Source organism: Theropithecus gelada, chromosome 3 (assembly GCF_003255815.1).
Source record: "Theropithecus gelada isolate Dixy chromosome 3, Tgel_1.0, whole genome shotgun sequence".
Taxonomy (NCBI): Eukaryota; Metazoa; Chordata; class Mammalia; order Primates; family Cercopithecidae; genus Theropithecus; species Theropithecus gelada.
In genome coordinates, this window is record NC_037670.1 from 57,923,796 (window position 1) to 57,950,336 (window position 26,541).

At 44.4% G+C, this 26,541-nt stretch overlaps 1 protein-coding gene across 6 annotated transcripts in view; it reads right to left on the reverse strand.

Moving 5' to 3' along the window:
* Positions 1–26,541, reverse strand: part of EGFR (epidermal growth factor receptor) — a 194,351-nt gene that overhangs the window by 92,427 nt on the left and 75,383 nt on the right. Inside the window, exon 1 of one of the 6 annotated variants that reach the window (XM_025378161.1) lies at positions 9,128–9,359. The exons of the other annotated variants lie outside the window; for them this stretch is intronic. The gene's annotated coding sequence lies outside the window, so the exon portion shown is untranslated. Of the gene's footprint in view, positions 1–9,127; positions 9,360–26,541 lie in introns of those variants that run through there. 6 annotated transcript variants of the gene reach the window in all.

Consider the following 26,541-nt stretch of genomic DNA (forward strand, 5'->3'; position numbering starts at 1 on the left):
CAGGGGAGAGAGCAGAGTTTTAGGCTTACTTGGTCCACTGTTCACTCCTATTCTTTTCTCCTTGACTTTGGAGGAAAGGTAGGATTTGTTAATAAAAATGTTTTCAAAATTTATTTTTAAAGTTAAACTCTAGCTTTCTAGTATGAGTTTTTTAAGTAAAACAACCAATTTTCCCATGAGTTTGCTACTGAGAAAACACTGAATGGGAAGATTTGGGGGAGAATTTAAGGCTGATGGGCTGACTTCTCACCCCTCCCTGTGTAGCCCTAGGTCCCACCTGCCCTGGGACACTTCTCTGTGGTTCTGCAAGATCACAGCTCCTTTGTCAGCCCTTGGAGCTCTCACCCACGGCTCTGAACGACTAAGTGACTTGTCATGTGCCAGTGGACATGACATTTCTGGAGGGCAGAAATGGTGTCTATCCAACTAGCCACAGCCAGTGCCATGTGGTGGCCTGACACATAGTGGACAGTTGACACGTGTTTGTTGAATGACTACTGCAAAGGTGGCAACCTTCTACACAGCTGGGGATTGGGGGGAGTGGGGGGAAATGCGCTCAGAGGCTGGTTCACCTGCTCCTACCACTCTGGTCTTTGGGATGGTGCCTTCAGGTACCTACTGAGCCTATCTTCAGGTACCTACTGAGTAATCTTTTAAAGCATTTGAGATTACCAGTGCTTCTCAAACTCCAATGGACATAGGAATTACCCCGACCTTGCTAAAATGCAGATTCTGAGATTCTAGGAGGGCCTGACCATCTGCATCTCCAACATGCTTCAGGTGATGGTTGTGCCCACGGCCCTGGGGAAGTGACACAGATTCAGAGCAGTGGCCACCTATTGCAACAGACTGTATCCTCCAACAGGAGGTCCCCATTAGTTTCAGAAGCACTGGCAAAATGCTCAAAAGGGTAATCTCTGTTTAAGCATTTTACGAATAAAGAATTCATTAATGAAAAATTAACTTGTACTAGGCACTTTAAAAACCACCAAAACGTCAAAGTGTAACTGTAACACAATTCTGATTTAACGCCGAGTATGAGTGGTGTCAGGCCCTACTCTGGTCCTGATTCCCTTCCTTCTCCTTTTCCAGAGACCCAGTTCTGCACAGGTGCATGTCTCAAACTAACTCCAGTCTTCCCAGCATCAGCACTGAAGTTCTAATTGCAAATTCTCAGTTTTTTTGGCCTACGAAATCTAGTCTTTTCAAACTTCTGAAGCCTCAAATATACACTTTACCAATGCTTTTCTGCAGCCCTGACTGTCATTCACCATGACTGCGGAAACACATACACATATGCAAACCCTCGGGAGACTTGGTCTTCCTTGCTGCTTAGCTGAGGGCACTCTGCATGGGGTCTGTGGCACAGAAGGATATACCGTCTAGGACTTGCTCGTAGCAGCATGCCCTGGTGGCTGCTTTGGGATTATTTTACACAACAGAGATCTATTAAAGGGCCATGTTCCCTGGAGGAGTTCTCCCATCATTCCAGGTGGTTTCCTCCAGGGTTGCCCTGGCTCTGCTAGTATCAAATATCCTCCCAGGGCAGCAACTATGGCCAAGAGCCATTCCTCTTTGACAAGCTGCCTTGTTTTCTGCAGCTTACCTATAACACACTTACCGAATGTGGGAGTTACAGAGTGTGGGTCCCCCCACCCCGGGAAATGCCCTTCCTTCTAGACTGCTACGTCGTTCATTGGGTACTATTATTTCTCATCTTTTCTCACCTTCATTCAACAAACATTTGCTGATCTAAAAAGGTGGCAAGACAACTTTTACCCATATCCCTATTCCACTTTATATTTGAATAAAAAGAAAAATATTTCCCTTCAAATTTGCTGAGTAGTTAAGTAATTGATATGGAAGATGTATGCGGCAATCTTGGGGAGTTTGTTGTAAGCAATTTGAAATGTTTTCTACTGCTGGTGGAGTATAATTTGCTATAACCGTGTTGGAAGATGTTTTGGCAATATCTATCAAAGCTACTAAAGTGACCAGTACCCTCTGACCCAGCAATGCCACTCTGAGGTACCCAATAGAAGTGCACACAAAAGTTCACCAGGGACACGTGGTACAAGATTTATAAACTTGTAACTGCGAGAAAAGGGAAAGAAACCATATGTCCATCGGCGGTAGAATGGACGAACGTGGTGTGGTATTCTCCTATGATGGAACTGTCCCAGCTATGGGATGCAAGAAATACAATTTTACAGCACAGCATGGAAAAATATCAACACATAATGTTGAGTGAAAGAACCCGACCCAAAGGAGTACCTACTGGATGATTCTGTGTAAGCAAAATTCAACAGCAGGCAAAGTCGGCCCATTGTGTTGGCCTTAGGATGGTGGTAGCCTTGTCCCAGGAGGCAGCACACGGTGCTTCTGGGGTGCTGGTGTGGTCAGCTGTCCTGATCTGGGTGCCACTCACAAAGGGCTAATTGGTTTGTGATATTGGCCAAATTGCACACCTTTGACTGTTGTTTTTTTTTTTAATTTAATTATACTTGAAAATTTACTTTAAACATTTTTAGAAAGCTGCTCCCTCTGAGCAAAGCTGCCTGGGCAGCATCAAATTCCCAGTCAGGAACCCATGTTTTTAGAAGGGAGTTGTGGTGAGGTTCTGAGGAGTACATAAATGGGAGGTGCAAAAAGTGGGGTGCTTGGTGCAACTGGATTTCTTATGGAGAGCAGCCAAGGGTGGGATGTGTGCATTGTGTGGGCACAGGGATCTCAATAACTGGCCCCAGAGCAGGAGCAGAGAAGGCATGAAGGCCCGGACTCTTCTGAGCTTGAGGTCAGGGGATCTACCTGCACATTAGAGTTATTTAAATGAGGAAAATGCATGCCCTTCTTGAATCAATGTTGCCAAGCCTTTCTTTTCCTAGGAGAATCTTTCGATTCCCAGCATGGGGAAAGCATGTTTTCAGGTATTAAAATGAGTAAGGTTGTAACAGTAACCATGAACCAACATGTCCCCATTCTAAATTGAGTATGGTGATAACAAACCCTATGACCCGTGCCTAGGAACACTTGTTTCAAACTTCAGACCCCTCTCGAGTTACACACGAAGCATGGCTGTGGGCATGCATCTCCCTCCGCATAATCTGCTATCGCTTAAAACTTAAAGTTATGGCCATCCATGTTGTCCTGATAATTATAAACTTTCCTGATGTCATTCCCCATTCCAGTTCTGCAATCCCAGGGCCAACCAGTCCAACTACCCAGCAAAGACACCTGCCTGCTGCTGCATGATGGCATTGGCTGAGTTTGAGGAGGGCACACAGGAAGTTCCAGGTGCCATCCACGGCCTCCGCGTAGGTAAGTCACTGGGTCCTGAGAGCAGACCGGGATATTTTCAGGGAGCTCGTGGATGGGAATGTGAAGCCGAATGTTTCACTATACCTTCAGGAAGGCTTCCAGGAACCCCTTGAGATTCAGAGACCTGCGAGTCACTCTCCCATACTGCCATTGATTATAGACTCTATTTTGAAGAGATGGAATAGCTAAAATATTAGATGATGATAAATACAACATCTTAAACCCAGTAGAGGACAATAAATATATGTTAAAAGGAATTCATAAAAATAGCAGCCATTAACTGGATATTTACTTTGTGTAGGCAATGTGCTTGGCGTTTTCACAATAATCCTGGCAGTTAAAATGAAATTTAAATAATCCTTATTCACAGGACTACACTGAGGTTAAGAGATCATGCCTGTAAAGTGCCTGGCTCACTTTTCTGATACTTTTGTCTGAACCGAGTCTTGGTGATATTTTAACTTGTGATATTTTTTGAAGCCATACTAAATTTTCATGTGAACTTAAAGAATAATACAAATAATACAAATAAAAGTTGCAGTGTTTCATTATTTCTACACAATGTCCTTCTCTCAAAAGCTGATATTTATACAGGTAGTAACAATACATTTAAAATTTTTTGTAATGTCAGAAAAATAACAAAACATAAACACATTGATTAATACTTTAAGTCTATTGGACATGGAAACTGTAGAAGAGAATGGATTTCCCAATCATCTCAAAGTCAATGGTTCCTTGTTATAAAAAGTTAGAAATACAGATTAAAAAGAAATAGTTTTTAAAAAGTGCTAAATGTCTAATATTAAGAAACCGTTAAAAATTATTGCATACATAGACATAAAATTGAGTACTCTAATAATTAAACATCATGTATTTTTAAATGTTTTAATTTATTTATTATTTATTTTAGAAACAGGGTCTCACTGTGTCACCTAAGCTGGAGTGCAATGGTGCAATTACAGCTCACTGCAGCCTTGAACTCCTGGGCTCAAGTCATCCTCCAGCCTCAGCCTCCTGAGTAGCTGGGACTACAGTCATGTGCCACTACACCTGGCTAATTTTTAAGCCTCAAGTGATCCTCCTGCCTTGCCCTCCAAAGTGTTGGGATTATAGGTATGAGCTACTGTGGCCAGTGTAAACATCTTTTAAAATATTAAATGGTGGCCGGGCGCGGTGGCTTAAGCCTGTAATCCCAGCACTTTGGGAGGCCGAGATGGGCGGATCACGAGGTCAGGAGATCGAGACCATCCTGGCGAACACCGTGAAACCCCATCTCTACTAAAAAAAATACAAAAAACTAGCCGGGCGAGGTGGCGGGCGCCTGTAGTCCCAGCTACTCGGGAGGCTGAGGCAGGAGAATGGCGTGAACCCGGGAGGCGGAGCTTGCAGTGAGCTGAGATCCGGCCACTGCACTCCAGCCTGGGCGACAGAGCGAGACTCCGTCTCAAAAAAAAAAAAAAAAAAAAAAAAAAAAAAAAAAAAAAAAAAAAAAAATTAAATGGTATAGGAACTATCTCAGAATATACTGTTAATGAGTAAAAACACATACTAATACATACTAATACATTAATAATCATTGTTTCTAGATGACAAAATTCTGTGAGCCTTTTATTTACTATACCATGTTTTTCTATATTTTTATAGTATTCCAGAGTGCCCATATCTTACTTTTTACACTGAGGCTGTGAAATGTGAGAACACAGGGAGGAACCTGGTTTTGGCATCGCTGTGAGCAGTGCTTCCCACCCTGGCCACACGTTAGAGTCACCTGGCAGCGTCCAAGCCCCTGCTACCCTGGCTGTGCCCATCAAAGTGTCGGGTGGGGCCTGGCTTGGCAGCAGCTGCTCAAAACCCCCAGCAGACTCCAGGGCTGCTGCAGGAAGGCAGCCACCTACTTTCTAGAGGTCTGTGGGTTTTGGATGGGACTTGAAACCATATCAAAAACTCCCAGAGCCCAAACACAGCCCCACTTCCTATCAAATCACCTTGGCATCTTTGTCAAAGCTAAACATTCAGGGATGTTTGTATCAGAATTAAAGTTCTGTGCACTCATAGGGCAAGAGTGTTGAGCAAAAGCTAGAGTTCTAAGCTATGTTTTTGGATCAAATAGTGAATCTAATTGAGACTGTCAATGATTTTTTTCCTTATCGATCCTCTGTTGAAGGAGGTACATTGAAAAAACATTGGAAATGTGAAAAGAATGTGGTTACTTGTCTGTGGCGGAAAACATCACATTTGTTCACATCAAAGATCGAGGAACCAAAACCACCCTCCTGCAAACACATGGGAGAGGGAAAGAGCCGTCAAGTGTTTTCAACTCTATATTTCACTGAGGGGGAAAAAAAGAAGGAAATTTCCTGGGTGCCAGGTGATTTGACTAGGACATTTTTGTGGGATTACTGAGGCAACAGCGTGTTTACTGAAAGTGTGCTGTGTAGCAGACACTCACACAGTCTCACGCGGTCAACACGACCATGAGGCAGAGCTGGCAGGCTTGGCAGCGTTGGGTCATTATTAGAATGTTTAGGGAAGGGAGTTGTTTTCATTCACGGAACTTTCTATTTAACAGAAGGTTAAGGAACAAAACCTCTTTCCAAGGTGACTTTTGAAAAACTTTCTACAACATACAGGAATCGCTGCTCCCCTGGCAGACAGCCTGTCGGTGCCTGTCATCCAGTGTCCGGTACAGACGTCTCCTCCTTTTCATTCTCAAAAGTGTCCTTGTGTGGAGGGAAAATGATATGGTCACTCTGAGTCTAAGGGGATAATTTAATCTTCCTTGATGACTATCTCTGGATCATCAAGATAAGGCTGATTCCCATTATAAAAGACAAAGACTGGAACCCGGGAATCGGGGGTTGCACTGGCACTTGACTGTAAGGCTGTTTGGGATAAAGAAAGGTGCACAGGCCTGGAAGTCGGGGGTCTGGGATTCCAGTCCCTGCTCTACCAATGGCTACCTGGGTGACCTTGGCCAGTTACAGAAACCCTCTGACAGCAATTCTACAAACGCACTGCCTGCAAACGCACTGCCTCGGTATCATAGGGCAGTGGGATTCCCATCCAGCATTTCCTTCTTGTGCATTCCAATACTGATCTCCAGAGGCCGGCAGAAAGACCTTTCCTCGCTTCACGGGAGGCTGCTGAGGCTCGGCCAGCCACTCCACAGGGCCTTCTAAGGGGGCAGCCATGGCCCTCAGGCCACACTTCCCATCTACCACGAGATCAGCCTCCGGCCACACTAGGCCTGATTCTGAGGCCATGTCTAGGCGATGTGAAAACTCTTGATTGAAAGTGACCACCCTAGCTAATCATCTGTTTGTTTTGACTCCAAATTACGGGTTTGAGCAACGTGCCACCCCTGGCAGCTGCCTCAGTCGCCTGGCTGCTGTGTGCTCATGGTTGACCTGAGACTTCTCACCCACCACGCAGGGCATGAACTTCTGGAATTTGAAATGCTTGGGCAGGTGAATGACCCTGAGCCACCGCACTCATCAAATCATTACTGAACCACCCTTAAATCATGTGGCTATCAAAGTGAGTCACGATGAGACCTGAAGGGGCGAGACGCCGACTGCAGAACCTGCTGTCTAAGCTGGGTATCGGTTTGCAATGGGGGCCTCTGTAGGGGGACCTTGCTGTCCTGCTGCCAGTGAGTCCTGTGTGTCACTTAGCGAGGGCGTCATGGGTGAGGTTGGGTAGCCCAGGTGTCTGCCTCAGTCACGCCAGGAGTTCCAGTCCCAGCTCTGGTACCCATCAGCCGCAGACCTCAAGCCCATCATGTAATCCCACCGTGGGACCCCACCCCACATCAGCCATCAGTCAGGTGGTGACTCCTGGTTAAACGAGATACTGCAAACAGTGCTGGCACACAGTGATATAGCAGCAAAGGGATATGTTTCACTTCCTTCCTGTTTCAAAAAGGTTTCCATTAATTGGCATCATCATAAGCCCTCCTAAATGTGGTATTTACACGTCATTTATCTGGTGGGCTGCTGACACAGAAGGACGGGTCTCTACAGACGAGCTGGCTATCATAACATCCAAACGCTCCTCAGGTGGGTGCTCGCCTGTGCGCCAGATATCTCATCTTAGCTCACTTAACTGAGCCCACTCACTCCCGAGCCCATGCCAGCTTGCTACATGTCAAGTCCAGGAATTCATTTCTATAGGATTTTATTCAGTCTAGAGAGTAACATGATTTTTAGTGTTTTTTAGACAGTATTTTGAGCAATTTAAAACCTCTTAATATAGTCACTGCTGTGTTTTATTCAGGAAGCCTGGTGGGTTCTCCTTCGAGCCTGTCTAATCAGTGGCACAAACAGTCTCAGGGAACTGGAATCCAAGTCTGATAAATAAAAGGTGTGAGGTTTAGAAAAAAAAAAAAAAGAAAAAAACAAAACGTCTAGCAAGCGAGATGAAACCTGCCTCGCTGGGCAGCTGCTCTGAAACCGGTTACTGTGGATTGCAAATCATACCCTGGCTGATTGAGCCCTAAACCACAAAATGTCTAAAGAATGAAGCAAAACACTTTAGTTCTAGTGCACTTTGGTGTAAGAAGGAGTCCATTAGAGTTAGAGGACTCAGCAGGCCAGGCAGACAGAGCACACACCACGCGATACCCAAACCCAGCTGGCAGGGTTTCTTGGGAAGAGTGCAGTCAGCTGTCTGCTAGCATTCAGCAATTCCAAATCCAATTTCTATGGTTTCTGAATCAGTTCCTGGGATATAAATGGAAGGGGGAAAAAGCAACAATGATGCTTCCAAGAATAAAAGCAGTTGCAAGTCTGGAAAATCCCCAAAACTCCATTCGCTGGAAGGAAGCTTTTCTGAAGGCACTTGAATCCCCTTCATTTCTGCATAGTGTCAATGGAAAATGAAATCACTCCCATCTTGGCCCTGAAATGCTTCTCCAGCGACTTCACACCTGGGCCCAAGATCTGCCAGGGGCCAGCTGGTCATTGTGCAGAGGCTGGTGGCTAATGGCCAGCGAATGGCAGGAGAAAGGAGAGCGGGGCTAAAATCGGTCCCAAATAAAGCATGAAAAGCAATACTTGAAATTCTACTTCCGGATCCGAACAGGAAACAGAATGGAAACCCAGTAAATCACAGACTGGAAAGTTGCTTTGCTCCCTAATTCCCAGTCACACAGTCTCCTATGAACTTCCTGGTTTTGGACACATGCTAATTGAGTTATAAATAATTTAATGATCGTAAGACATTTAACGTGGGAAACAAAGGCCTGTAAATCATTGGGGTCAGTGCCAATGAAAATTGGGGGCTTTGCCCAGCCTCTGTCCACCTTTCACAGTGTGTGGGGTGGGACGGCTGCCCCATGTGCGAGGACGCCCCGCAGACTGGGCAGGCTTGGCTGCAGCAACCCGGATACACGCTTCGCTTTATTATCTTTTTGGGTTAGCAGTGATCAAGTCACAGAGACATCTAAGTCTGCAGAGACCCCTTTCCTCTCTTTTCGGCTATATTCCTTTTGGCACAGAATAAATAAATACGAAAAGAAAACAGGTATTTATATTTTCCATTATGCTGCTTTTAAATCTACTAGGTCTAGAATTTTATAGCATGGGGTATATTACATACTCTTTTAAAAATAAGGAAAATTTTCTAAGTTAACAAAAAGCTCAAAACTTGTTCTCCCTGGAAATTCTCATAAAATTCCTAGGAATCTCCCTGCTTCTTCCCTCCCCAGCAGTATCTCATCATGTGATGCCTCATAACAACATACACTGTGTGTTTATGCTAGTACCTCTCACATTGTTTTCTTTCTGTGCCTCCTCATGTACTTTCTTACTTGGTTATCCGGATAACCTTCTCAGCATGGAGAGGTCGCCTGCCAGAGGGAACACAGAGCAAATGCACAACCAAGCAGCCCAGAGCTCCCTCTTCTTCTGAAGTCCAGTGGAGAACTGTTTTGGAACTCATTCAAAAGGAGATGGGCTTTATATTTTTGTTTTCATTTGCTGAAATACCAAACAGTCCCTTTTGTCATGGAAATAAATGCAATCCTAGGCCCAAAGGAATGAAAGGATTTGTCCTGTGAGTCAAAAGTTTATACCTAAATCAGGAGAGGATATCCCTTTAAGAGCAAATTTGGAATTAAGCCTCTCTGCAAAGGTAATATTCTGACTAGCAATGACTCATATGGGAAAGCGAGGAAGGCTTTGAATTACTGCTTCAGAACCTGTCTTGTCTTGCTTTCTGCTTTGTCCCTGGCAAAGAGGAGCTGGCCTAACCAGTAAGCAGCAAGCATTGCAGTCGGCTTTGTGCTTTGTAGCAGGTCCTTGATTTTTTTTGGAGAGGGCCATGAGGCCACACCTCAAGGGCCAAATCAGCCTGCAATCATTATTACCTGGGAACACATCCCGACACCCGATTCTTCCATTGCTGTAGATATTCCTTAAAATTTTCCAAGAATAAAAGCATCTCAGTTTAACTATAGAAAGACTTGATGCTTGGGAAGAAGATGAGGGTATCCAGACCCCTTTTGTTTAGATTGCATTAATATGTTTTATGTGGAAATAGATTTTAAATGACTTTGCAGATCACATAATTTAATCCTCTATGCACATTAATCTATTTCCTTTCTAATGTTCAAGGTTTTGGAATTTATTGCCTAAGGAGGCAATAAATTCTTCTTCCTATGGGACTGTGCTGCTCATTCTACTAAATGCTGTCCCTCCTACCTTCTCCCTCCCTTGCAGCCCCCTCCAGTGTATCACTCTATTGTAGCCTCACTGAGCAATGACCTTCCTCACAATGTATCCTGCTGATTTATATGTTTACATATGCATTTCTCTTTCCTCACTAAGATGTAAGCTCCAAGAGAACAGCAACTTGCCCAGCCTGTGTCGAGGTGCTTGGTTCATGTTCGTGGAGTTCAAATCACTCTTTAGGAAGTTGCACATGAAGTCAAACTTTGGCCCTGTTTCACTTCCACCCTTTCATTGCCTCTTATTCTGCCACCTGGAGTCCTACAGATTAAATCCTACAGATTAAATTGAATTTTGGTTTGGAGTGATTGTGCTTTGAGAATTTGCAAACTCCCTTCCCCTTCTCTCCTGTCATGACTAAATCACACCAGTTCTTTCAACTAGTGTTCATGAATCCCAGGCATGGCGACTTGCCTTCGGCCTGCTGCTGTTTTTTCAACTTCTGAAAATGTAGCATGTAAAACTCACAAACCTCTGACCACAAATTTCACTTCCCAAAATTATCCCACAGAGACTCGCTCAAACACCTAAAAATGTGTGAACAAGGATGCTCATGGCAGCCGTTTATGGAGATAACCCACATATCCGACAACAGAGGAAGAGACAGACAGCCTCAGACTCCTCCGCACACCGGCACCCAAGGCAGCTCTGGCGGAGTGACGCGGCCGCTGTGCGTGAACATGAGTTATAAGCTCTAAGTCATGACTTAGAACATGAGCATGATTCTATTTTTGTTGAAAATTCTGTGGGAATGGCCTATGGCCATTTCTTATCACTCAGGGCTTTTCCAGGCTCTTGCATGACAAATAGACTAACTCGAGGTCAGAGATTTCTGCATTTGGAATGAGTCACAGTGCAGCTAAAAATCACCTTTCAGAAGTTCTGCCAACCTAAAAAGAATAGAACTTTTGTCTCAACTTTATCTTTCAAACACAACAACTAAAGAGGAAATACAAATTTTTCTAAGGCATCCAATAGGAGTCAGAAAAAAGATGGTTCTTTTATGCAGCAGCGGAGGTGTTCATGAGCTGTTCTGTGTTTCTTGACATTTTTATACATAGTATAGCACCATTTACATGGGATTTAAATATTTTCCTTAGTTTGCAAACCATTTATTTTACAAGTGGGTCTGTCTTTTGAATAGCTTGTGCCAGATAATAGGGGAACAGGGGGAAGATAACGCAGAGTAGGCAAACTCTATATAGCATACAGGCACTTGAGCAAAAAATAATCTTCCAGTTTCAAATGCAAATATTGCTCTGTCCTCAAATCTGTGGCCTTGAGAGTTTGGAAGTCAAATGTGCTCTGAACAAGTGGAATTCCCTGCCGCGATCTGCAGCATGCTCTGCCTGGCAGGGCAGTGCTTGGGACATGCAAGATGCTGGAAGAGATGAACTCTGTGCAGATGTCTCACGTCCTGCAGCATCCACTCTTCACAAATTTCCTCTATTTGGGGTTATACTGCCAGTATTTCACATGAAATTCATTAGACATGAACATCTGAAATAACAGATTTTTTATATTACTTAATTCCATAGGTGCCATGGAAAACAAAAAACGAAAAATAGAAAAACAATAGGTCTCCGTTATCCAATAACATCAAATAACAAAACCCAATGGGCATTTTTCTTGATTGAGGGAACAATATTCTTCTAGTGACCATTTTGCCTGTCATGTGGCTTGCCAATGGAAACAGGAAAAAAGTATACACCTACTATCAGGAAGGAAAAAATGGGGAGGAAAAGAAGGCAAGGAAATGGGAAGAAATACATAATTGTTACCACATAAACTAGTCTGTGTGCACAATCAGAATGTTTGAGTTCCAATAAACCAAATGCTGCCAAAATATGCTGCTGCTTCTAGTTTTTCTGAGTGTGTATATGTATACACACACACACATACACCTACACACACACATATTTATTTATGGGCCAAACAGACTGACTTTTCCTGTATTTTAATTTTGCTTGAGAAGGCACAAATCTGGCAATATATATGTTTCTACTTACATATTTAGGATGTTTATTGTGAAAGCCAATTCAGGAATATCTGAACATTTGAACTATAAGAGTTGAAGACAATTCCATGGGTAATAAGGTAACGTCTTGACTGGATAGATTTTTGACCAGGATCTCTAAATATGATTTTTTAAAACTGACTTTAAAATGTACGGCAGTGTACATTTTACAATGCAACTTTGAGGATAAATGACAAACCACCACATTAAGGATACATGTTGATAACGGGATACATCAAACTTCCAGAGTTTAGGAGACATGTCTTAGAATTAGAGTCAGGACTAGCCTCTTGCATGAAATAATTAATTGGAAGAATCTTATTTTAAGTCTCTACATCAAAGATAACATTTCCTTCAGGCCTGTGGATTGTGGAGTGCACAGGCAGTGCAGGCCTGATCTTTGGAGGGATGTGTAAAGGAAATAGAACTGAAGATTAATAAACAACCGCTGGACATACTGGTGCCCAAGGAAAACAGATCCATTTTGCATTGAATGAGCAGGGCAAAACTGATTAGGAAATGAAGGCATATTGCCACAGAATGAAGGGAAAAGGTGGGCTTGATCCACTGGAGGGACTTACTAGGGTTCTCAGAAAAGGGAGGAGGATGACAATGTTGGTGGCTTCTGACCCAGAATGGTTTTGTGAGTTAGGGCGAGGGGCCCTACAGACACCTGGACGCACGCTATTCCGTGTACTGCTGGGGAAGCAGTGACATGTGTGTACCTGACACATCCAGCTCCCCTCCGGGGTTGCAGGTACTGCACTATCAGCATTGGCCTGCACTGAGCTGCTGCTGGGTTTTTGGAATAGCGGTGGCTGTGAGTTTCTGCTGAGGTCATCCCACGTCCAGCCCTTGCCGCCAGGCTCCCAGACCTGGGTCTCTAGGTCTCCTGGGGACTCCGCACTACCTGATACACCTCGTTTACCATATTCTTAAATTTTGTTGTTTTCAAGTGAAAACCCAGAAATCTATGTGTGTCAGCCCTTCTTATTTTATGCTTGAAACTTTTATCACATCCTCCACATCTGAGTTATCTCACAGGAAAGAATAAAAATAAGTTGTTTCTAAAAGCTTATCAAATAGAACATTTGTCTTAAATTATGTCTTATCTACCGAACAGAGGTGGTTTTTTAAAAATCAAAACAACTAAATTAAAATAGTTGATGCATTTCGAACAATGGTTAATATAAATAACCTTTAGGATGAAATCAGAGTTCTTTTACTCTTTCTATATAAGCCCTAATTAGAATGACATTGTGTGATTCACCCTAGATGCTGTCAAACCCCATAGAGTCAGACGTGTAGGTGGTCTCAATTTGCACTAAAGCTCCCTAAATGCTTCTCCAGTTGTGCCCATGGCTAGTTCACAAGGCTATCATTTGTGCAGAAGCTGTTTTCCTGAAGAAAAGGAGGGAAACAATTAGTGTCCACATTAGGATACTGGAACAACTAGAGCCTCGTTCTCTTTGATCATGAAAGACTCTGTTTTATCAGAAAGTAATAGAGTAATTCCCTCTCTCCCAACAACAGAAAACCATTTTAAAATATTAGCGCTGACTTTGAAAAGCACTTAGAATGAGAATGAAAAGCAACAGCAAATGATCTAGTTTCATCTCAAATATTTGAAACGATGAAGGCCTAACCCTTCTGCAGTTTCCCACGTGTGCATTCTCCACTCTTCTCATCCACAAACCACACCAAAAGGTATGTGGTATATTTCTGAAGGAACCACATTATAATTGAATGTATCATTCTTGCCTGAGCATTTGACATCAGGGGAAATGGCTAAAAATAAGCAATAAAGGCAGAGATGTAACAACCGCAAGCTCCTCTAATAATAATTTAGAATGTTCATTACACTCCAAATCCAAAATCAAAAGCAAACATCCATTGTACAATCACTTTGTAAAGCGGCACCACTGCAGCATAAAGTGACTATATCAGGCAAAAAGCTTGCTATTAATACTTCTATCCCTGGAATTCTTACTCACCCAGATTTCCCCCTTCAGTTACTTTTTCTCTTTCACTTGAGTAGCTTTCTCAGTGGAGCTGATCCGCATTGGATCAAAGGAAGCCAAAGCACAAGCAACATATGACTATCACTTTTCCTGACAGTCTGCCCACTTCCTACTGCATTGTAAAACAACAGAAAAAATGCAGGGGCAATAACATGAATTTTTGGATGAAAAGAGTCAATGCCCCTCAGAATTACTGAGGCAGCCCAGCCTCCTATGGTGAGTTGGGAGAGAGGAGAGAGGGGAGAGGGGGGCAGTGCCTAGGCACTGGATCAAGCCAGGCGGAATTACTGAGGCAGCCCAGCCTCCTATGGTGAGTTGGGAGAGAGGAGAGAGGGGAGAGGGGGGCAGTGCCTAGGCACTGGATCAAGCCAGGCAGGGCAGAGCTTTGTGACTTCACACGCTGACATATTTCCACTAAGAACATAAATCGTTCCTCATCGTTTGTGAAACAGTTACTGTGTGCTGTAGACAGTGCCATATGCATTCCTGGAATCCTTCAGATAACCCCCAAAGATAGGCCCTAGGTTTTCTTAATTAAGAGATGAGACAAATGAGGCTCAAGAAAGTCAACTTGCCAAAGTCATCCAGCCAATAGGCAGCTGGGGTGGGACTCAAACCTGGCCTGTCTCAGAATCCACGGGACTCGACATCTGCATCTACCAGGTATCATCCAGCAAGGTAGTGGCGACAGAGGCGGAGTTGGGAGCCTACGGAGGAGGGTTTCAACCCAGCTTGACAACGTGCTCGCTGCACGGCCTTAGGGAATTCCACGGCACTTGCTCTCCATGCCTCGGTCTCCTCACTGAATTGCCTGCAATGCCTTTTGCCACACAGATTGTGGATGAGGGGCCAAAGCACTCAGCATAGTGCCTACGAGATAGGAGCATTCGAGAAGCTGCTCCTTTATCAGTAGCAACAGATGGTCTATCCTACTCAGTGTTGCCCAAGGCTGCTTCTAGACAGAACAGGCACACGCCCTTTATAACTCCTATAAATTGGGCTTGAGTTGGGCCTTGATTGACATTGCTGTTTCTTAATATGAGCACTGGAACTTCTATCCTTCTGACATGGAAAAATAAAAATTAATATAATGCAAGTAGTGAATTTTTAGAAACAATGTCATTTCAAAACAATTTCACTCTTGTGAATTAAAAGATGTGAGCCTTCTATGCAGCATCCTTTATTAAAACCAGAGAAATCTGTATGAAATCTGTATGAATAGTCATATGTCATGACTGATAGGCATAGGTTCAAGTATACATAAGGATGTGAAAAGGAAGAGACAGTTTCCAGAATATTTAAGAGTCTTTTACAGGACATATTTCTACAGACTCTTGTGTTTGAGAGAATGTGGCTCAATGTGGACCATCCAATATCCAAACGCCCGCGACATCATTCTTTGGTTAGATTTAACCACCACCACCCACAGGCACATCATTCCCTCCCTAAGCACTACCCTTCTGTAGCTCTGTCTAGACCAGCTTTCTTAGCTTGTGCTTTAAATGAAAAGCTGCCAGCTTTTCACTTAGTCTCTGAATGTGATGCTGCAGGTTCATAAGTGGTGGATCACATTCTGTAAGGGTATCTTTACAAAAGCATATTACAGGGTGTTAGGAAGGGAGATATATTTGAAGACTTATGGTTATGAACTTCTGCAATGAGGCTGTCTAGTTAACTAAATCATAATATTAATTAAGAAATCAGTTTAAAAAGCAACCCCTCCCAAATCCCTTTCCATGTATTAAGCACACAATTTGATTTGCTCAGAGAGGACACATACTGAAGGGCTTGCAGAGACTAGGAAAGATAATCAACTTCATAAATGGATGCTCTCAAAGTTCACCAACAGAGGATGCCGCAAAGAAGGGGAGGATATTCGGAAGCAGCTCACCCTCCTGAGGAACAAAATACTGAAATTGCACTAAGAGTTCTGATGCAAAAAGATACTTCATGGCCCATATGGGGTGTCTATTCTTATGTCTTTCTCCATCTTCCCAAACTTCCTAATTTCTTCAAAGGAAGAAGAAACTATACAGAAGAATTTTTAAGATCTACAGAAGTCAAAGCATGTGGCCTTTTTATTATATTGTCTGAAATGCTCCTCTTTCAATGATGTTAAGGATTGCAAAATCTGCAGGATTAATTTTTCCCTCTCCTCCACACTTTAAACAAAATCTGATTTTACAGTCTAGCTAGGTATATCCACCAACAGTTACATGGCATGCCTCCTGGTAATGTTTGTCAGGAGTTTTTAAAATAATTTTTAAAATTTCAATTTAAGATATGTAAATGAACAGATACTTAGATAAACATACACATTATACATGTGGTATACAAATTTCATTGCTTAATTCTGACCCTAAAGAGTTGAAAAATGTGTTTTCCTAAAAGCATTTTAATAGAAACATCAGGGGAAAACCAATATTTTTTATATATTGTTAACATTACTTTTGGTAAAGAAAAAGTGTTAAGTTGTTTTGCTGAAATCTTATTCTTTTGACGAGCTGGGCCACCAAACAGCAGCAGACGCTGCAGTTCAGTGTGCATGTCCGAGTCCAGTTCAACTTAGTGAGTGAGCAATACGCACAGAGCAGTGTGTTAGCTGCTTTTAAAGCCAGAGTTGAGTTAGACATAGCCCTTCACCTGGAGAGGATGGCTCGGGTAAGATGAGCCAGATAGACCAGGAGAAGGTGCAGTGGAGTGCCCTGCTGGAGCCTGAAGGTGGCTGGGGTTTCTGGAGGGGCAAAGCCATCTGACTGAGAGATGAGGAGAGGCATTTGGAAATGTCCTTGGAGATTAATCTTGAGGGGCAGGTGGGAATCTTTCCAGGAGGGGTCTTACAGGTGGGAGTGGGGAGCTGAGGCTCTGGGTGAGGGAAGGTGGTGATGAGTGGGGTGGGTCACAGAAGTGGGCTTCTGTGGGGCACAGGGACCTGCAGGGCAGAGGCAGGGAACAGAGAGGTTTTCAGGGCCACACAGTGACAGGCTTTAATGCCAGAGTGAGGAATTTGATGGAAACTGAGGGTTTTAGTCAAGAGAATGTCATGATCTGAGCTGAGCTTCGGTACAGAGTTTCCCTACATAGCACAGCCTCTTCCCTCACCACGCGATCCAAGGCTTCTGGCCTGCATGGAAAAGGGATGGGAAGAAATTAAGTCAAAATTGCTGAACCTCCGTTGCTCAACCTTAGAAAATCCTAGAAAACAGTAGGCTGTGGAGAACTGTTGACAGGCAAACTTGTTCTAAGTTTCAAAATGGAAAAGAAGATGGAGATATTATAAATACCTATCTCAGGAAAAAATATAGACAGTTTAAAAAAGTTGCTGTATGTGCATGTACAAACAGACTTGTTACTCCTAAATGCAGGTCACGTGTTGCTAACCTGTTTCATAGCTGGGCAGTACTACAAAACAGACAGGTCAGGGCAGCAGCCTCAGCCAATGCTGTGCCCGGACGCAGCATGTGAGGCAAGTTTCTCCTGATTCAACTGCACCTTAAAAGGAAGTATGCAGGCTGGCTGATAGGATTTCACGGATTCGTGACAGGTTAAACAAAGCACAGTGATAAGAGGGTGGATTTCTCAGTAGGTGAGAATTAAAGTGGTGTTAAAATACAGAACTCAGCCTCGCTCCACATCCTCGTGGTGATTCAGTAAATCGAGCAACAGAAAGAACACAGAGAAATACCGGAGGAGAACTGTGTCGGTGCGGACGACATACCGCATCTGAGTGGACCTCAGCAAGCTGGAAGGAAGTGCTGCGAACAGCACCAACTGCAAAAGGAACAAATGACGAGGACTTAGGTCCCAAAGCCCAGTGACGCAAGTATGAAGTCTGGTGGGCAGGAGAGGGCAGGCTTCCTCGAGTTTCCAGTCTTCCTGGATACCTTCTGCCCAGGCCCCTTGTTCACATCTGGCAGCCGTTGCAGAGGTTGTCAGAAGGAGCAGAGTTGTCACAGGGTCGCTCGGAGGAGGCTGCTCAGCCGCGGGAGAAGAATCAGCTGTCTGCAAGCCCAAGGCCAGCACGAGGAGCAACAGTCTTGTGTGGTGGAAAAGCACCAGGTAAAGGTGAGGCAGGGACGCCGACGCTGGCATTCACAGCAGCAATCTTTTATGACAGTTTAAAGAAAAATTGTTGGAACTGTCAAAAAAAATGGAGCATATTGCCTCTGGCAGTGGCAAGTTTTCTGTCATCCAAGTGTTCAATTGACTTCAGGGCCCTGCCAGCTCTCCAAGACTAACAGTGATGTGTGACGTGAGGCTTGGCAGCTGACTGTAGATAGAGCCTCTGAGTGGCTCAGGTGGCCAGCTTCCTATCTGCGTGTCCCAGGAGCGGCCCACCCCAAGGACGGCGTGTGGAGATGACAATGAGGCCTTGGCAGGCTTGGGTCTCCAGCACGGTGCTCCACCCAGGGCGGAAGCGGAGGTCCCCTTTCAAAGCCTCGGGTGACCACAGCTCTGAGCAGGGTCACTCTGCAGTAAACAGCTGCAGTAGCTCTTAGATAACTTAGAAAACAGACCTCTCGGAGGGGAAGAATTTCCTGCAGACATTTCTCCCTTGAGGGCCTCCCACCCACCTCAGAGGCTGCACCCAAATCCTGAGGATCTGGCAAGAACCATGTTTTCAAGATGTAATTAATACAACTGTTTACACACAGCATCTGCGGGGGCAGAGATGGCGGTTGTGTGCGAGCCACAGCTGTGATTGGAGCAATCTGATGACAGTGAGCTCATGGTGTCCCCAAGGAGGCCTTTGTGAAGTACTTGACATAATTAAAATTGGGAGGAAAACTAGGTCAGGCGACCCGGGGTGGTTTAGGTGAAAGGGCTTCAGAGCTCCCAGTTCTGCCCATTCCCTGGTCACTGCCATGCGTCGTAGGACGGATGTGCGCTGAAACGCAAAGCCACCACAGTCTCCGCTGAGGAGCAGCGCCTCAGAGATGCTGAGATGCCAAGAGATGCTGCCTTCCATTCAGAGTGGCCACCACTGACGTCTCTGACAAGACTGGCAGTCTGCTGGCTGGATCTCTCAGAAAAAAAATTTAAAAGAGGATTAAAACCATCAGATGCAGCCCCCCTTGTATTATCTGTAAACACCAGCACATTTCCTGCGTCGATTCTGTCTCAGATTTTAAGTTCAATTCATTAGCCTGTCCTTTTCCATTAAAAAGTCTCCACTTAACAGTGTTGAGAATTGGACTCCTTTGTCTTTTTTTTTAATTGCACATCTGTTCATAGAGGTTGGCAAAAGACACTGGAAGTGATTGTGAAATCCACATTGTGATTCCTCAGGAAGCAGACCCTGGGAGGGGGTGCCCAGAGCTGTCGGCACCCTGTCCCAGGAGTCTGCCTGTGCAGCTCCCAGCCAGGCAAGACGCCCTGAGGCAGAGTCCCAGGTGGACACAGCTGGATGCCTCTCTGACGATGGTGACTCTGGTGGTGAACCCCTCGGTGTCTCCTCTGTGCCTCTCAAGGCTGCAAAGTGCCAAATACTCTTTTTCAACCAGCTCCCGAATTCCCCCCTCCATCTGGGACTGCATGTCCTGCTTAGCGATTTCAAGCAATTATTTCACCTTTTCATAGACAAGGACATTGTCCTCCTCAGGGCTTGCACCATCACTCTGATTTCCAACGCTGACAGCCAAGTGGCGGCTTTTAATGCTTAAAAGAATGTGGCATTAAAAAGAAAAACTCACCCATCTCATGGTCTAAAATAAAGCAAAACAAGTCAGAAGGCTCTGCCTAACCCAGCACAGCATCTGTTACATAATCTGAAACTTCTGTGTAATTGAGTGAGATGTGGGAGAACTCAAGCACAGTCTTTGTAGCATTCTGGGCATGGAATCCTGATCCGCTAATTCCAGAGACTGAATCAACAGAGGAACACAGAGAAAGCCACCACAACGTGTGAAAAGGAGAGATACGAGAGAGCACACAGAGGGATGTTTTAGAAATTGATTTTCATCTCCCGTTTGAGGCCCTGGGAAAGGAGTGAGAGAGTAGAGGGAAAACATGGACATTGATGAAGAGCTGCCAGTGGCCAGGTTCTCATCACTTTCCAGGGCCTCTCAAGAGAGGCCACCTGAGGCTCCCTTCCGACACCCCACTGCCTTGAAACCAGAAGACTCTGGGAGTCAGAATCAAATCATTTCATTTGCTCACAGACAACACTGGACACCTTTTAGGGTTTACTGGTTCACATACTATTTCAACTACTTTGTTGAATCTTTTTAACAAGTGGAGGAAACTGAAGCCTTGAGCCACAAAAGGTTGGCAGTGTGGAGGGCCAGGTTTGCCTGTTCTTACTATCGGTTTGATGGTAAGATAAATTAATTATTTCATTTTTATATTGCTGGAGGAACATGTTATTTGAAGCAAAATTAGGATTATAGGTAAGCAAACAGAAAAAATACTTAATAACAATATGCATACAGTACTTGTATTTTTCAGCATTCTTTTTATGCATAATAGTAAATAGGTATATTTATTTACAAAAGTGAGATTTTACTGCACATAATTTTTGATGCCTTCAGGTTTTTTTTTTATTTAACAACATATAATAAAGTTTTTTAAAGCAAATATTTATCCAAAAATACTTTTTACTGGCTGAAGAGTATTTCATCCTATGGAGTTGCCATCACGTCTCTTAGCAGCCCTGACTGTGGGAAGGTCATACAGGCTGTCGGGTCAGCCCACCCTCAGGACAGAGTAGTTCTCCCCAGCCCCCGAGTCCCATCCCTGCCAGTCCTGGCTGCTGAAGGCTGCAAATTAGTTATTTGGAGAAACACAGGCTATTTAGGTTTTGAAAAAATCAATGAGGCTTCAGTTTCTAACGAAGCTACCAATACCCTCATTTTTGCCCTGTCTTCATGGTCTGCAACCAGATGGATGCTAAGGATAAAGATTCTTTTCTCCATCAACTACAGTGTCAGGCAAAGCGACTCTAGGGTCTGTATGAGAAGAAATACAGATTTTATTTATGTTAGCAGTAGTTACTGCTGTGAGGCACTATTTGAGTATTTCTTCATTATATTTACATTTTTTTTTCAAAATTCCTATGATAAAATCATCTACACTTTTCTAAGTAGGAAAAATAAGGGAATGAGTGTCATGTTTTTAAAAATTTGGGGAAAGATCAAGAGTACAGAAGAGCATGGGGCAAAAAAAAACAATGTTTAGATGCATTTAGGTGACATCGATAAAGCCCAGTTCTTTTTTTTTTGGACAAAGGGGATCATCCTATAGACATTGTTAGGCAAATTACAGAATCTATCTGTGCTGTCCCTACTTGGGCACAACACAATCCATGGCAATCTGTCTTGCTGCTGTGCAGTCCTTCCCTGGGTGGCTGCAGGGGCAGACACAGGGTTTGTAGGTCCTGGGTCTTATACAAATCAAACACAAAGTGACATGTATATTTGGAAGGAGAAATCACACAAATGAGACAAAATGTTTTTGTTATGCAAATTTCATAATATAAATTGTAGACACAGCCAGTGCACTGTTAGGACCCCCAGGGCCTTGGAAGGGGCTTCAGTATTATTGGCTTTACAATAGATCCGGTCCAGGTGAATGTGCGATAATTTACTTCTCCATTTTCTCTTTGATGGCTATTTGGGCTGGTTATAGTTTTATTTTACAGTTTTATTGTTTCCTATTAAAAAACACCGGGGAATAAGTTTTATGGGGGAGGCTCTGTCAGCTGAGGTTACTATTGCGATGGCTGTGTGACCTTCCCTTCCCTTGGAGATCTCAGAGCATCCAGGCCATTGGGCAAGGAGGATGGAGGAGGCTGGGATTCTGTGTTCCAGGCAGTACAGCCTTGAAGAAGTGGTTATCAAAGACACCACCAGAATCACCTGGGGGTGCTTGTGAAAACTGCAGATTCCTGGGCTGTGGCACTGGGGCAAGGCACAGAAATATGCATTTTGACAAACATCCTCAGTGGCTACCTCACAGGTTAGAATTCTAGAGCCAGTGACTTGGGCTTCAGAAGGAGCACAGACATGCAGCCTTGGGCAAGCCACAATTTCAATTCAGTCTCCTTACTAGGGAAAGGGAGCCAGGGATATGCGTGTGGAGGACGGGTGAGGAGCTGGGGTAAGGAACAGACAGTACGTTCATTCCACTGCTGTAGCTGCATTCCCTGAGCACATGCGGTAGCCTCCGTATTTTAATACAGAACCTAGGCAGCACCGCCCATGACTCCAGGAGGGACCCCGTGCCCTGCGCTGGCTCCAGCAAGGGCACAAACCGCTCTGCGCCCGCGCCCCTGCAAGCTGGCTGGAGCTGACAGGTGCTGTGGCAGGGTCTCTGGGCAGTGTGAGGGAGCCAGGGGTGGGGAGTTTCTTTTCAATGGGACCAACACGTGTCCACTTCACAAAAGTGGCCATGCGGCGGTTCCCACAGGGCTGCGTGGCCGGGAACTCCTGATCAGTCACTATTTCAGAGTGGAAAAACATTTTGGCTTCCTTGATCCCTGAGATCCTGACGCTTCCTGTATTCCTAGAAGTAAAATGGCCATAAACAGAACTTCCCACAGGTGACCTCTGGCATCCTATTCCCATTGCCTGATGTTATTTTTACAAGGGAGATGAAAAGATAGCAGGATTTCAAATCTGGCCCTGCAGTTCCCCACCGCATGTGCAGAGGTCTAGTCCACAGGCCGCCACAGAGTTAACTCAGCAGCAAATTTAAACACACGGGGTACACGTCACAGGATTCTTAATCATGACCAAGCACCCGGTGAATACAACTGGAAAATTAAAAATCTGAGGTATGTGTATCAGTGTGCCTGAGAAGATTTCGAAAAGAAAAGGCTTAGGTGGGGTCTGGGAATGAGGTAGAAAGGGGCGCAGTTAGAGCCAGAGCCTGGGATATGCTTTTGTGCTGAACTTACCTCGAATCAAATCTTCACTTTCTCTTCTATAAAAAGTGGAGAAAAACAAGGCTTCTTTCACTCCTCCTGAACTAGCTAGTATTACTTTCTCTTTATCTCTTTCTCCTCCTGAACTAGCTAATATTACCTTATCTGCACGTGTATGCCTGTGTGTGTCTGTGTGTCTCTGTGTGTGCCCGTGTCTGTGTGTATGTCTGTCTATGTCTGTGTGTGTCTGTGTGTGTCTCTGTGTCTCTGTGTGCTGTGTGTATGTCTCTGTGTGTATCTCTGCATATTCTATGTATGTCTCTGTGTTGTGTGTATCTCTGTGTGTTGTAGGTATGTCTCTGTGTGTCTGTGTGTATCTCTGTGGGCTGTATGTCTCTCTGTGTGTGTCTGTGTGTTTTGTGTATGTCTCTGTGTGTGTGTTCCTGCATCTGTCTGTGTGTCTCTGTGAGTGTGTCTCTGTGTGTGCCCGTCTGTGTGTATGTCTGTCTGTGTGTGTCTGTGTGTATATCTGTGTGCTGTGTGTGTCTATGTGTATTTCTGTGTGTTGTCAGCATGTGTGTGTGTGTGTGTGTGTAACTCTGTGTGTTGTGTGTATGTGTGTGTATCTGTGTGTGTCTGCATGCAATCCTTTGAGTCAATAATTAATTATCTCATTGCATATATCAGAGAATTGTGGCTCTAGAGATGAAACTGGCCTACGCTCCCAAGCTGCCCTGTGTAGGGAGCCATGTGTTGAACCAGGACTGTCTTTCCCAAATTACAGGGCCTAATTCAGGACCCACTGAAGCAACTTCAGTAAAATGACTGTGGCATGCCTGCCTGTGAGAGGGCGAATAATGACAATGACAGTAATAGCTGTCAACCTCATTGGGCCACTCTCCTCACTTAATCCTCACAACAGTCTAGTATTTTCCCCATTGTACAGAAAAGGATGCTGAGTTTTGAGAGGTTAAGTGACTTGAGCTTTTGAATGTGGCATGGTGGAGGGCCAGTCGGACAGCAGAGAAGAGGGAAGGTGACCTGGCCTGCAGGGTTGCTCTGTGTCTTGCGGGGCCTGTAGCTTTTCCAGCTTTTGCACTTAGAGCAGAGCCCTGCAGGAGTGGCCTGGGTGTGAGCTGTGCTAGCGTCAGGGAGAATCCGCCTCTGTGTCCTTGTTTCTTTAAAAGATGAACTTTTTTATCACTTTTATTAGGAGAAATGAAAACCAGCGATAAGAGAGCCCTAAGATAAGGCTGTCGGTGCCAGGGAGCACCTGGGTTTAGCACCTACAGAGAGGTTTATGGTTGCCACTGCTGCACTGGGGCCTAACTGCTGAGGTCCAAAATGGTCCAAAATGTTTCTGTTAAATTGTTTTGGGTCTTTCTAGGTTTTAAGAAATATTTGTTTTACCTGCCAAAAAGAAGGATCTGTCTAGAGTCTGTACAATAAACACAAGTGAAAATGTAATCCCATATCAATTAAGATGTGTAGAAATACACCTAAAGCACTATGTATTTATTTCTTTTTACCCTACTTCTCTCAAAGTGGATCTGTGATGACCATGTAAATGCAAAGTCTTGGAGTATCCAGCATACATGAAAGGCGAAGTTAGAAAGGAAGTTGTTAGACTTCTCTATCATAAATTCCTCTTCCTGTTTTCACTGTGGACTCCTAGTAGAAACGCATGACCCAGATGTTCTCACTCCTTCCTCTGAGGTCACCTGTAATCTCCAACTCAAGGACTCTCCCAGAATCCGTGGAGCAACTGCCTAAATCTTAGGCCCTTGAAAACATCTGGGCAACTGGGTCTCCTGACAGGATAGGCCAGTCTCCCCAGATGACCAGTGGGTGGCAGGAGGCTGCATGGTGAGGCCCCCCTGCCCCCCGCCTGGCAGCCCACAGCTCAGGAAGAGTGCTCTGCAGACTGCACAAACTTGGCTTTTGCACCAGGCAGCTGCGTGGATGACAGACCAAGAGCTATCGCTCCCAGGATAAGAAGCTGGATGCTGGGCGAAGCCAATTCATTTTTCTCCTCATCAGTCATTGGAAACTCGCTTCCACAGATTGATTTCCAAAGGAATAAATGTTATCACCAGATGTCATCCTGTCAAGCAGCCCTGTTCAGAAAAAACTTTTCCTTGGTAATGGGGGAAATTTGACTTCAAGGAGGCAGTACACAGCGGTGTGCAATGGGTTTCATCCTTTTACGTTACACACGCTCTACTGTGAGTTCTCAGTGGCTGCACTTTCTATCTCGTGTGCAGCTTTACCACCATCGCAACATAACAGATGCTTTATGAGGCCAATTTCATGGTGTCTGCTGGCACCTCTGCACTCCCTGAGCTACTAGTGACAGTTACAACAGGACCGGCCGGCTAAGCACCTGTGGCATCCAGGCATGATTCAGGCAGCCACACTGCCCGAGGTCCGATGGAAGTGAGACCTTGGATCACAGACTAGTTTCATCTCCCTAAATTAAGATAACTCCATGCAAAACCAAGACAAAACAAAATGCCATCCACTAGCTAAAAGTTTCCATCAAAATTGGAATGAGTCTAAATGCAGTTTTCACCTCAAAAATGACTTCCTCATTATTTACAGTCCACAGATATGAACAGAAATGACCATTTCTATGAAAGAAGATTTTATGAGAGGAAAGGACAAGGGAAGTAGGGCTGAGGTGCATCACGGTCGGGAGAGGGTCCTCATTCTGTTTACCATCACTGAGGACTAAGACGCGGGGCTAGTGGTGGGGAGGCAGGGCATGAATTTGCTCACACGGTCACCATGCCATTCATTACTCACTGTACGATACTGATTTTTGGCTATAAATTGGCCAGGTTAGTGATTCCAAAATGAGGTAGAGTAAAAATGAGCAGCACAATTCCCAACACAAAGCAATTCCATTTTTAAAAAGCACAGAAAAATGATTTTCATCATTTCAAACACGGAAATCAGAACCAAAAAAAACATGGAAGGCAGTATCTATTCTCATAGGACATGACTGACAAGTGCATTTGAAGCTTGGTTCCAGCTGGAGGAGCTTACAGGCTTAGGTGCTGGAAGGAACCCAGGGGACCCCTGAGCTCATATTTTCTTCTAGATGTCAGTTAAGGATATCAAGACAAATATAGGCTGAGTTTTCAAAGCCTCATTTCATTCTGGATTCTTTTGATTAAAATAGGCTCTTGTTTTGAAAACACAGGGCAATCTAGGAAGAGGCACATAAGGTAGCCAATTATGTGAACTCTGTCCACGTGGGTTTCGGACTTTAGGATCAATACTCTAATTGGTTATTCTTAAAAATGCTAGCAATAAAAAGCCCTCCAAATTCCTAATGTCTAATCCAATCTTGAAATGGACAGATGTTTAGTAACATCATCAGAACCACATTTGTTATCTGCGAATTGCTGGAGATACGGTGCCGGCCCCACACCACCCGCTGGCCCTGCCTGGAGTGGCTGACGCCAGGGCAGGCCGAGCTATCATTAGCTGGGCACAGGGATGATGCGCATCTGCCTGTCATGGTGCTCGGTGACATCTGATACTACAAGCTTGTTTTAATCTGGTGGAGAAAATATATGAAGTTGATGC